We start from the raw sequence: 12764 nt of genomic DNA, 5'->3' as shown, positions 1-12764 counted from the left end.
ATTACAAGTCAGCAGATTGGAATAGGATGCGTTCCTTTTTTGCATCCTACCCTTGGGGCAAGGTTTGTTTCCCTTCGGATGATCCTAGTGCCTGCGCCGTTGCAGTAGCCGATGTGATACTGCAGGGCATGGATATTTTTATACCAAGCTATGTAGTACCGATCGGTGGCAGATCACAGCCCTGGTTGGATGCGTCAATTAAAGCAGCACCTGACTGCAAAAAACAGGCGTATCGAACTTGGGTCGCAGCGCTGGGCTCAATGGATCCGAACTGCAAAGTTCTGAAGAGGAAATATAACCGTGCCTCCAGATTTTTTAAGCGGCAAATCGCCCGTGCGAAGCACGTCGTCCAAATCGGCGAGCAGCTTTCCAGTTACCCGACCGGAACACGCAAGTTCTGGTCGTTGTCGAAAGCTGCTCTTCAACCAGCCGTCCATGCCGCCGTTGCACATGAGGAATGACACCCTGGCCCATACGGCAAAAGAGAAAGCCGATCTCCTGTGCACTCTTTTTGCCTCCAACTCGACTCTTGACGACAACGGAAAAACACCGCCGACCATCCCGCGGTGTCAGAGCTCCATGTCTGAAGTACAGTTCCGACAGAAAACTGTTAGGCGAGCTCTGTTTTCGTTGGACGTCAGGAAGTCGAGCGGGCCGGATGGCATTTCTCCAATCGTGCTTAGAATGTGTGCCCCTGAGTTGACGCCGGTGCTAAGGCGTTTATTCCGGCACTCTTATTCAAAAGGCGTAGTCCCTGACTCATGGAAGTCTGCCCTTGTCCATCCCATCCAAAAAAAAGGAGACAGTTCGGATCCAGCTAACTACAGGTCTATTGCTATTACCTCCCTGCTCTCCAAAATCATGGAGAGCATAATTAGCCGTCAGCTCTTGGTATATCTAGAGGGTCACCAGTTGATCAACGACCGACAATACGGGTTTCGCCATGGTCGGTCGGCAGGTGATCTTCTGGTATACCTAACACATAGATGGGCTGCGGCTATTGAAAGCAAGGGGGAAGGCCTGGCAGTTATTGCGAAGGCCTTTGATCGTGTATGTCACAAAGCGCTCCTCTGTGAACGCTGGAGTGCCGCATGGCTGTGTGCTATCTCCCACGCTGTTTCTTCTGCATATCAATGATATGTTGGACACCTCCAACATACTTTGCTATGCAGACGACAGCATTGATGATGTAGACGTATACACGGGCCATGCAGGTCTCTCTCGGGAAATCGTCGACCAGTGCCGGGAGAAACTTGTGTCTTCAAGCGAGTCCTCTCTCGAGAAAGTCGCGGAATGGGGTAAATTGAACCTTGTTGAACAAGGTTCAATTTACCCCCAGAGAAGACTCAAGTTTGCGCGTTTACCACAAAAAAAAAACCCATTTGTCGTATCACCGCTCTTTGACAACACTTCCCTTAAAGCCTCGCCTAGTATCGGAATACTGGGTCTCGAAAACTCGAGCGATTGCCAATTCCGTGGCCATCTGGAGGGCAAAGCCAAATTGGCTTCGAAGAAGCTGGGCGTCACACTGGGCCCACAATCTAGCGCTCTACAAAGCGCAGGTCCGGCCACACATGGAGTATTGCTGTCATCTCTGGTCTGGCGCACCCCAGTATCAGCTCGATCCAATTGACCGCGTGCAACGCAGAGCAGCTCGAATTGTCGGGGACACAGTGCTCTGTGAGCGGCTGGATCACTTGGCGTTGCGTAGAGACGTCGCTTCATTGTGTGTCTTCTACCGCATTTATCACGGGGAGTGTTCCGAAGAGCTGTTTAACCTGATTCCTGCCGTCGAATTCCACCTTCGCACGACACGCCACAAGTTAGGATATCATCCCCACCATCTGAATGTGTGGCGGTCATCCACAGTGCGGTTTTCAAGGAGCTTTCTTCCTCGTACTAAAGCTGTGGAATGAGCTTCCTTGTGCGGTGTTTCCGAGACGATACGACATGGGTACATTCAAAAAAGCGCGTACACCTTCCTTAAAGGCCGGCAACGCTCTTGTGATTCCTCTAGTGTTGCAAGAGAATGTGGGCGGCGGTGATCACTTAACACCAGGTGACCCGTACTCTCGTTTGTCCTCCTATTCCATAAAAATAAAAAATATATGGTCTTACCATAATATATCATTACGAAGACACTGCGACGTGGTAGATTGAGCGATAGATGAGATTTTTTAGTTGCCTAACGCGCACTTCTTTGTTTCTAGATGCTTAAACTATATTTGAAGAGTGGGCAGATATACCAATAGCAAGATAGAGTACATCAAATAAAGCATTGTATCTCATAAATGTTAGTCAGTGATCAGCGCCATTCACGCTCTCTTGCAACGCCAGAGAATCAAACGGTCGTTGAATCCTGTTGTGGAAACATAAATTTTATTTCGCTCTATAAGACTTGCTAACTGGACTATGGACTTTATTAAATTAATATCTTTAAACGAGCAATTCTTGTATATATAATCTGAATCCCGGAAACGGCTCCAACGATTTTCATAAAATTTAGTATACAGTGGATTTCGGGTGCGAAAAATCGATCTAGCTAGGTTTCAATTTTAAAAATGTAGTTTTATCCGCCACTATATACAAGACTATAATAGCTCAGATGGGACATTTGGTGATCCGGAAAGCAGAAGACCCCGATCCGAATCCAGATGTTCTAGTAGTTATTTTTTTGGTCAAGTTTTGTACATTCTTAAAAATCCGAGCAAGGCTCCGTCGTCCGGATATGTAAGTGAATACGGGAAACGTCAGTTCGTCGCGTGATACATTACCATCGATGTAATAACGATGAACCTAATCCATGTTTGATATTGTTTATATGTTATATACAATGCAGGAAGTTTTGAATGTTTTAATTTTGTTACATACTCTCTTATATAATTGCATTTAAACCTTAATTAACAATTGGTATTAAATGTGTGTAATGTATATACACATTCATGACTACTGATAAATATCTAGCTCATTTGTAAATACCATTAAGTGCTGCGAAGAGATGATTATCGTGTATGAACTATTACTAAAATCTTTCCCTGGCTAGATAAAATTGTACTATGTTTAGTACCTACAATGATTAGGTACGTCATTTATGATACAAATTAAAAAAATATATATTTTTCAGATTTACCGTTTCACGTTATTTTGTCGCTACAAATTTCTTTATACCAAATTATTTTAGTTTCGCGGTACACTGATGCATAATTTGGGACGAGTGGGGTTGAGGTAATTAATTATTAATTACTTTATATTTTCAAGTAAACTTTTAAAATATAGTGGCGCGTTATAATTGTTTCCTCCCAGCACTTTTATATTATTTATTGGTGTGTTTATATAACCCCTTATTCTTATTGGCACAGTATTCGCACTGGAAATTACTTCTAAAGTCATATTGAACATTATTAATATAGTCTGTTTGAACTTTGAACCTTTTAACATATACAGGGTGTCCCAAAACTCAACGATAACCTGGTACCGGGCGAGAGGCCAAGATATACCAGTTATGAAAAAAATAAGAAAAAAAATCTATGTCACTTAGTCAAGCGATGATAGACATTTTTCGAAAATGTAAAAAAATTGACACCCTTTGTCGCATTTTTAGGTACTGTGATCGCAATTTTCACAATTTTACAGTGATTTTTTTAATAATGTTATCTCAAATAACAGTGCTATTAATGGTAACCACAAATGAAAGTAGTAATCATTGTTAACTAAGTAAAATAAATTAAATTTTGGTTGCCCAGCACATTATGCCCGGCCTGTAAGAGAATATTTAAACGAATTATATCCTGGTAAATGGATCGGACGCCTTGGACCAATTTCATGGCCCCCTCGGTCCCCAGACCTGAATCCAGTAGATTTTTTTTACTGGGGATGCAAAAAAAAAAAAGGTCTTCTCAAAACCAATTCAAAATGTAACAGAATTGCGCTTAAAAATTGATGCAGCATCAGAAGAAATCAATGCGAGGAGATATGCAAGACTGGTGAACAGGTCATTTCTGAGGCGATGCAGAGCTTGTTATCGTGCTGGAGGGAAACAATTTGAGCATCTGCTTTAATTTTAGGAGGATAATAAAGTGTTACGATAATTTACCATTTTATTTTGATTAAATTTTCCATGAGTTCCTTTCGCAAAAAATACGAAATAGCAGTTTTATTGGCAATAAAAGTGGCAAGTGTTGTACTATTTTGAAACCTAGACTAAATGGACCATCTTTTAAAAAAACTTGCCATAGGTAGTGTAGTACATTTTTTTTTCCAACGTAGAGTGTCAAAGTTGATTGACATAAATTTTATAAACCATAACTCGTCAAAATTTAATTTATTTTACTTAGTTAACAATGATTATTACTTTCATTTGTGGTTACCATTAATAGCACTGTTAATTGAGATAACATTATTAAAAAAATCACTGTAAAATTGTGAAAATTGCGATCACAGTACCTAGAAAAAGCGACAAAGGGTGTCAAATTTTTAACATTTTCGAAAAATGTCTATCATCGCTTGACTAATAAGTGACATAGATTTTTTTTCTTATTTTTTTCATAACTGGTATACGTTGGCCTCTCGCCCGGTACCAGGTTATCGTTGAGTTTTGGGACACCCTGTATAGTATAATTTATCTAGTGTTTATGGATTTTCAAAACATCATAGAATTTATAACAATCCCCGCGACACGAGCAGGACGTTCAGCTGATGGTAATTGACACGGCCTGCCCGTTACAATGCAGTGTCACTCAGGATTCTTGAAAAACTCAAAAATTCTGAGCAGCACTACAATTGCGCGCGTCACCTTGAGACATAAGATGTTAATTCTCATTTGCTCAGTAATTTCACTAGCTACGGCGCCCTTCAGACCCAAAGACAATAATGCTTACACCTAACTGCTTCACTGCAGAAATAGGCGCCGTTGTGGTTCCCATAATCTAGCCGGGGCTCAACTACCTACTTGCGAAAAAACTAAATTTCCAACGAAAGAAACTATAACAAAATACAACAATACAATGAGTACTGTAAAATATAAAGCAGTATAATAACAGTAGATCTAACTCAGGGTTCAGGCACGTGATCGTGGTATCGATTTCGGATTCAGATTCGTATCGCGACTTCTACGTCTTAGGCCAATTTGTGATGCGTTTCGAATTAAATTATATTGTTACTATTATACGTAGATAATGCCACTTAAAATCTACTAGTTCTGACATTTGATTTCACATAAAGAATGACTATAAGAATACTGTATGAATATTGTGCCAATGAAGTTCCCTTATGTGTGCGTACCGTAACACAACCGTGCTGCGTGGCTGATTGGTCGATTGGTGTGGTGCATGTTGTACAGAACCAGCAGTGCCGCGACCTGGTGAGGACGGAGCTCTTACAGCAGTTGCAGCAGCAGCTCCAGGTACAAACCAGAACTCTCTTACTAACTATTGTTATGCTTATAAAAATGACGGTGTAATAAGCATGTACCGTCAGCATATTTACAATTTATCTATGACATATCATGCAACACGAAAACTTGTCTTTCTTAATCCATACCAAAGGCTGTGAACTGAATATCTTGATGGTGATAATGTAGTGGCGAGAAGTTAAAGCAGGCGCAACCGTTTTTAGTCCCATTCTTTTTTTTATAAATAAGGGACGAGACGAGCAGGATGTTCAGCTGATGGTAATTGACACACCCTGCCCTTACTATGCAGTGCCGCTCAGGATTCTTGAAAAACCCATAAATTCTGAGCGGCGCTTCAATTGCGTTCGTCATCTTTTGACATGTCTCATTTGCCCAGTATTTTCACTAGCCATATGTTTACACATTGCTGCTTCACGGCAGAAATTGGCGCCGTTGTGGTACCCATAATTTTTCCGGCAGCCTGTGCAAAGGAGCCTCCCACTGGTATTATCTGGGCGACTAGTTGTATGCTTTTGCCAGCTATAATATAAGTTTAAAAAATACAGTAATCTTCAGTGAAGTTCTACCAGTGCGACAGTCATTTGATTGATTGATTTGATTTATAAGAGAGACAAAAAACTTTTTCAAATTATTGATGCATAAATTACGGCAAACAACTGGTTGAAAAACACAGTTACACACCCTTTTTACATTACCCGCCAAAATATCTTCTACGTACATACATTTAGAACTTCATTGACAATAAATGGTATAATTTAGTTTAGGAGCAGCAAATATGTTTTCATTGTTTATTTTAGAAAAACAGGGACAAGTACTCCAACTCCTTTTAACGAAATACCAAGGTCAGAAGTCAGTTGTCATAGAACTCTTTGTTATGACAAAGATTATATTGCGGTAGGGCAATATTGGCCCAACGCCAGTTGAAAATTGTGGTAAATTTTCTGGTACTGGGCACTTAGCACAAATAGAGCAAGGTCTTCGTCTTCAGTTATAGTGGTCCCTTTAACACGGGAACTACTGCTTGCTTATTTCGCTGTGAAATATTTTGAGGTTATGTTACATTGGACGTGTGGCGGTGGGTTTAATAACTGAAAGTTGTTTTAACATACGATAATGCCGGATCGTAATTACATATTATTCTATGAACACGTAAGTTTCAATTATGCGTACAAACCATTTTATTTACCTATGTGTTTATTGCGATAATAGGCTGAATATGAAATGATACAATATATTGGTTAGAGTCACGAAAATTCTATTATTTTATCGTTTTATATATGTTTTGCTGTGTGCTAAACTATTATTTCTTGTAATGGAATTAATCATTACGATAAATAAATGTACCTGTACAAGTTACAACGCGCCTAATGAAGTTTTTAATAAAGGTACGTAACTATAATAAGTATAAGCTAGTCTCATGCAGCTTATCTATCGATTCTGTTTAAAAACACAAAGCAGCTATTTTAAGTCGTAATAAAGGTTCAAAAATTAGTCCAGCTATTTGGAGGTTTGTCGCACACTTACTGATTCCCGCGGTCCGCCATTTTGAAAGATGGCGTCGCAAGAGCAGGCGCGGGCGCTACGGTTGGCGGGTTGCCATGTAAGCGACATTTTTCGCGTGAATGACCCGGTTTGTGACCACGCTGTCTCGTATATTTGTTTTGGGTCGACGGCTCGCTGGCAAAACGAGTATAATATGTGATAGACTTTACTTGTGCACTCGTTATAATTCGCACGCTTTCAGTCGCGTGTTCTTAAGTTCTAAACTGTATACCTTTGATACTAGGTGAAACATTCCACCCTCTTTAATATTGTCGACTAGCAATAAAATGATAAGACAATACAAAGTAAAATGTGCTCTGCAAACTAAAAAATGCAAGAACATAATGTAAAAACTCAGTAACTTTTTTACACGCGTTTTAATCCCTTAAAAAGTATTTTATATAAATGGGTAACACTCCCGTTAATCAAAGAAAAAACCAAAGGTAATGCAAGTTAGAAGAGTTAAACATATAGGATAATAATAAAAAATAAAATGCCTTTTATTTCCACAATTTAAACTAAAACAATAGGATTTTTTATGAAAATAAGGGATGAGACGATCAGGACGTTCAGCTGATGGTGATTAATACGCCCAGCCCATTACAGCTCAGGATTCTTGAAAAACCTAAAAATTCTGAGCGGAACTACAATTGCGCTCGTCACCTTGAGACATAAGATGATAAGTCTCATTTGACCAGTAATGTCAGTACCTACGGCGCCTTTCAGACCGAAACACAGTAATGTTTACACAGGATAACACATCATTAAATTGAAACATTGCAATTAGTTAATGAATCAAGAATTACAAAAAACCTAGGAGAATTGTTATGTCAGCAAATACATGCTATAACTAATGAGTTTGTTTATATAAACTAAGTGATAACTGATAAGACCGGGTCATACTGTGGTCTGTGGAGGGCCTCAGTGTCAGTGGCCATTGCTGATGCATCAATTGGGAGTGTGTGGTGTTGTGATTATATTCTCATTATATTGTGTTGTGTTAGTATTGAAGAATGCGTGATGTTTTCGTAAGTTACTTTTCAGTTAGTAGACAAAATTTACAATTACTTTATTTTCTAAGCTTTGTCATTAGTAAGTGTTATCTTATATAATATAACATTCTCGTGTCGCGCAGTTTGATACCACACTCCTCCGAAACGGCTACACCGATTTGTATGAAATTTTGTGTTGGAGAATCGGCCAACATCTATTTTTCATACCCCTAAATGATTTGTGTGACCTAACCCCTAAATGATAAATGTGACCTACCCCTTAATATTTATTTTTATAATTTTTTACCTCTTATTTTATTTTTTTATTTTATTATGATCCAGCATTAAAAAAAACAGAATTTCAATTCCTATTTTTGTATCGTGATTTTTATATTATTCTGTTCCATCCGCAGATCCGCTATAGGGTTGCAAGATGATAATCGAATATAATAATTATTGTATTACGATATATTCGGTAGGTCTTAGAATCGGTCGTCATCTATTTTTTAATTACCTTATATGGCAATACAACGTCTGCTGAGTTAGTAGTCCGCCAGCTAGTAGTTTTATAAAATTATACTCGTAGGGAACTCTGTTCGGTTGGTTCGTTAGCCCTTGTTGCCCATTACTTGATTGTATGCGTTTATATAAAGGCTAGCAATGAGATATACCCTAAATAACCAACTAATAGTATATTGTTAATCAAGGGGGAATATTGATGATTGCTACGAGGGTGTCATTTGTAGCCGGGAGGCGAAGCCGAGGGCCCCTGCACGCAAGTACCAAACTGGGACTCGTACTTCTTCGAGTGTATACAAAATACTTTGTATGGCACCACCGGCTACATAAGAGTCAAAATGTATATTATATAATACATATTTTGTATATAAACTGTAATGGTCTAGTACTTCCTACAAAATATTCAATAGCTAGACCAAAAGCCAATATAGAACATTTTGGAAATGAATTTTTGCATGTCTTTTTCGTCCGGTAAACTACGTTAGTAACGGATACTCGTACTTTTTACCCGCACAATTTGCACGCAATAATGGTCGTCACATTTCGCACTTCGACCCAATTGTCACATGCACGCACTTTCCGAGACGGAAGATACGGAGTATGTGGTGATGTACCGGTGTGTGCAGGTGTTGCTGTCCGACCCTGACGCCGAGGTGACGAGCTGGCCGCTGGAGCTGGTGGCACTCCGGGACCGGCTGCATGAGGACAAGAACAGACACGACAAGGAGGTACGAGAAAGAGCATATTAACTTTTTAAATATAAGTGGGGGCAATTGTTTTTCAGTTTCAAAGTAATATATCGTCTCCGGTAACAATATTATATACATCCAATGACTGTCCTCCGTTACATTTTTTTTATCATCACCTATCTACAGCCAGTCGTTAAATGGTCATACAATAATTCATGCGGTATCCATACAATAATTCATCTGGTATTCCATTTAAATAATTTAATATAGGTAATTATCCTATCTATATAATTTATACGTTGCTTGCTGCTTACGTAACTTATATTACGGAACCCTTCATGGGCGGGTCCGACTCGCACTTGGCCGCTTTTTATTACTCGGAGAAATTTCAATGAGCGGCTAATTATTTATCGGTACTTTTTCTTGAATCTCTTTCTTGTCCCTTGATGGCATTTAAAAAAATACAGAATAAAATGAGTACCGTGGTCCAAAAACCCACCGTGGTAACAACAGTTAAATATGACACGGTAATTCGTCTCGATATAAGTAATGGCCGCGCACACACGACAAACAAATCCACCCGGGGTGAGCTATAAATATGGGCCACCCTCGAGTTCCCGCGCTCTGACTCACCCTTCACTCGCAACTTGCTCTTGTTAACTACACAACATACATACTATCGTCTTTGCTTCGGCATTCAGCTGAAAATTAATTACCACCGGGGTAATGTAAAATAAAGGGTCAGGAAGTCTATTACCAAAATCGAAAGGCGAAGTTTCGGTCCGAAACGAAAGAACGACGAACATCGAATTAAATCAAACTTCAAAAAACCAAAGTACTTCGGAGCCGAATAGTGTGGACGGATTTCGTTTCGGAGCCATTAAGAGTGAAGTTGTAGTTACGATCATAATAATGTCAAACAACGAAAAAGTAAATGTCAAGTGAATTTGGGAATAAGGTTAACGAAAGACAAAATGTCTTATCGCAAACTTCGTATCAATCTTCGGATCCGAAACTCTTTCGTAATAGCAAAATGTACGATCCGTCAACCGAAACTTCGTATTTTGATTTTCGTAAGAGGGCTCCAGGTGCGAGTCGATCTCGCTCACATATATTTCGTATCTAGTACGGTGTTACGTCATATAAACAGTACATATGTCGCAGGTATATTGTCAAAGCCGTGATATTACAATTTTACTAGTGATATTATAATTTAACGGTAGATTGTCAATCGACTTAATTTTTTACAATTTAACAGCCTGATTGTAATAGTAGTGACATTGTAATGTCACGGGCATAGGTACTGAAGTGATATTCTAAGGCAATTATATTTTGACAATTTTACTAGTCGTTAGTTTATGAGGCAATCTCTGATTTTTCTGTTTCTTGTATTTATTGTATAGTCATTATTTTTTAGTTGTGCATTAGTGTAATCAACTAATTATTTATTAGTAGCCTATTTTGTCTTTGTTCACTAGTAGATCCCAAAAACAAATTTAGACTGTTGACTACACCGCAGGAGCCAAGCGTAGCGTGCCAGCTAGCTAAAACCAGGCTGTTCAATTGTAACAAATTAAGTCGGTTGACAACCTACCGTTTAATTATCACTAGTAAAATTGTAATATCACGGCTTTGACAATATACCTACGACATTTTATATATAGTCTGTAGAAGAAATGTTTTTAATTTTATGGTGGCCATCTTGGTTTTTATTATTTGTTTGTAAATAGTAATTCAAACTCTGTCAATATTTTAGCTGGTTAAGTATTTCGGATTCTATGACAGCATGCTCCAAGACGTAGGAGTTATTTTACTATGTACAATTTCGTTAGAAAAATTCGCTAAAAACGGATTCCACGGCAATTAAAACTGAGCTCTAAAAATCTTTGTAGGTACCTTCACCTGCATTCGACGCTACTGGGATATCTCTGGTATTGTTAACTGTTGTACACGATTGTTCTTCTCTTCCATATAATTATTTTTTCCGTGGACGGTATGTTATAATATTATATCTGTGTATGTATTATTAATCAATGTTTCAAGCACAGAGGATGCACTAGTCCACATTTTTTTTAAATTAAAACTTAAGGGGCGCTGAACTGAAATAAATTTGATACTTTAGCAAATGATTTTTACAAATGATTTCATGTTTTTTTTTGTACCTACGTAAATATTTGTATTTTTTGTGTTGTCTGATGCTTTGGACGTAGCTTCCCCCTTAAGGACACCTTCCCTAACCTTAAACTGGGGATGAAATATTGGAGACTTACCTTTACAGGTATTGTTGGATAGGTCTAAAATATACCATTTATAAATGATACCTTGTTGGATATAATTAACTTTAATTTTTAAGACTGAGTCAGCTCAAGTCAACTACGTCAGTACCCGTCAATGTAACATAGAATAACTTACGTATAAACGCTTTTGTTTTTTTAGCATCATTAGTTCATTTATTATAGAGTATGTTTTCTGAGTATATCCATAAAGCATGGGTATAATCCTATTATCTATTGTAACAACAACCGAGTTCAATAATATCTACTTTTAAACGCTGAGATTACATCTTTATATTATGTGCGGGTGAATGAACTGCTAGGGCTAATAATATCGTCTAATGTATTTACTATGCGCCCTAGTTTGTTTAATTAGTGCACTTTTGTAAATTGATAATATTCTTAACTGGAATAGATGTTTCTTTTGATGTTAGAGAAAAGAGAAGAAATGTTAAGACCCGTTCGTGTCACTCGACGATGCCGAGGCGTTAATAATCACGTACAATATGACTGGCAATCCCATAGGGATAGCCCTAGGCTGATGTTGTTGCAGATGTTAAAAAGTTTTTCGCTAATATAAACACAGAAACGGCCTCTTATATCGACAAAATTGTAAAAAATTCTAGGGTTTACAACACAAGGCAGTACTTACAATCCGAAAAACATTAGGTACCTAATATAAGTCAACAAAACCATTAAGTCCATTTTGTTACCGCATTGATTTTGTATTCCTCGGCCGCTCAAAGATATATGAATATATATAAATATAGTATTTCAAATGTTGAGTAATTATGGTTCTTGTCAAATCCATATTTTTCTATTAAGAGGTTCTAAATTCCTGTCGTTTATGACGTAATTTAAAAACCAGTTTTTTCATCGAAAGGGTATAATTATACTTCCAGTTTAGTTCTTTATAAAAAAGTTCTGATGATGAGTGATTTAGGGAAGTCTTCAAATTTTACTTATAGACATAATGACGCCACTGCGCATGATAAGTGACGCACTGGCTCATGCGGCAAACGAAAGTGCGTCTTCCGGCCACACTCCTTGCTTCGAGCTCATATTTGTAAACATTGGAAAGATATAGCCGAAGATGCCGTGGTCACGGGCGTGAGGTACAGTTCCGCCGAGTTCTGTTTTCCTTGGACGTTAGGAAGTTGAGCGGGCCGGATGGGATAGTTCCCAATATTTACATTCCGGCACACTTACTTACAAAACTATAAAGCTTCTATCCGATCCCAATAAGATGTCATCTCCGATGCTCTTACCTTTTCTTCCAAAATTACTGATTGCATAATTGTGAATAACTTGTAGTTCCAAATTGGTAGATAGTGGTTCC

The sequence above is a fragment of the Leptidea sinapis genome, chromosome 30, assembly GCF_905404315.1.
Source record: "Leptidea sinapis chromosome 30, ilLepSina1.1, whole genome shotgun sequence".
NCBI classification, from domain to species: Eukaryota; Metazoa; Arthropoda; class Insecta; order Lepidoptera; family Pieridae; genus Leptidea; species Leptidea sinapis.
Note: the sequence above shows the minus strand (reverse complement) of the source record.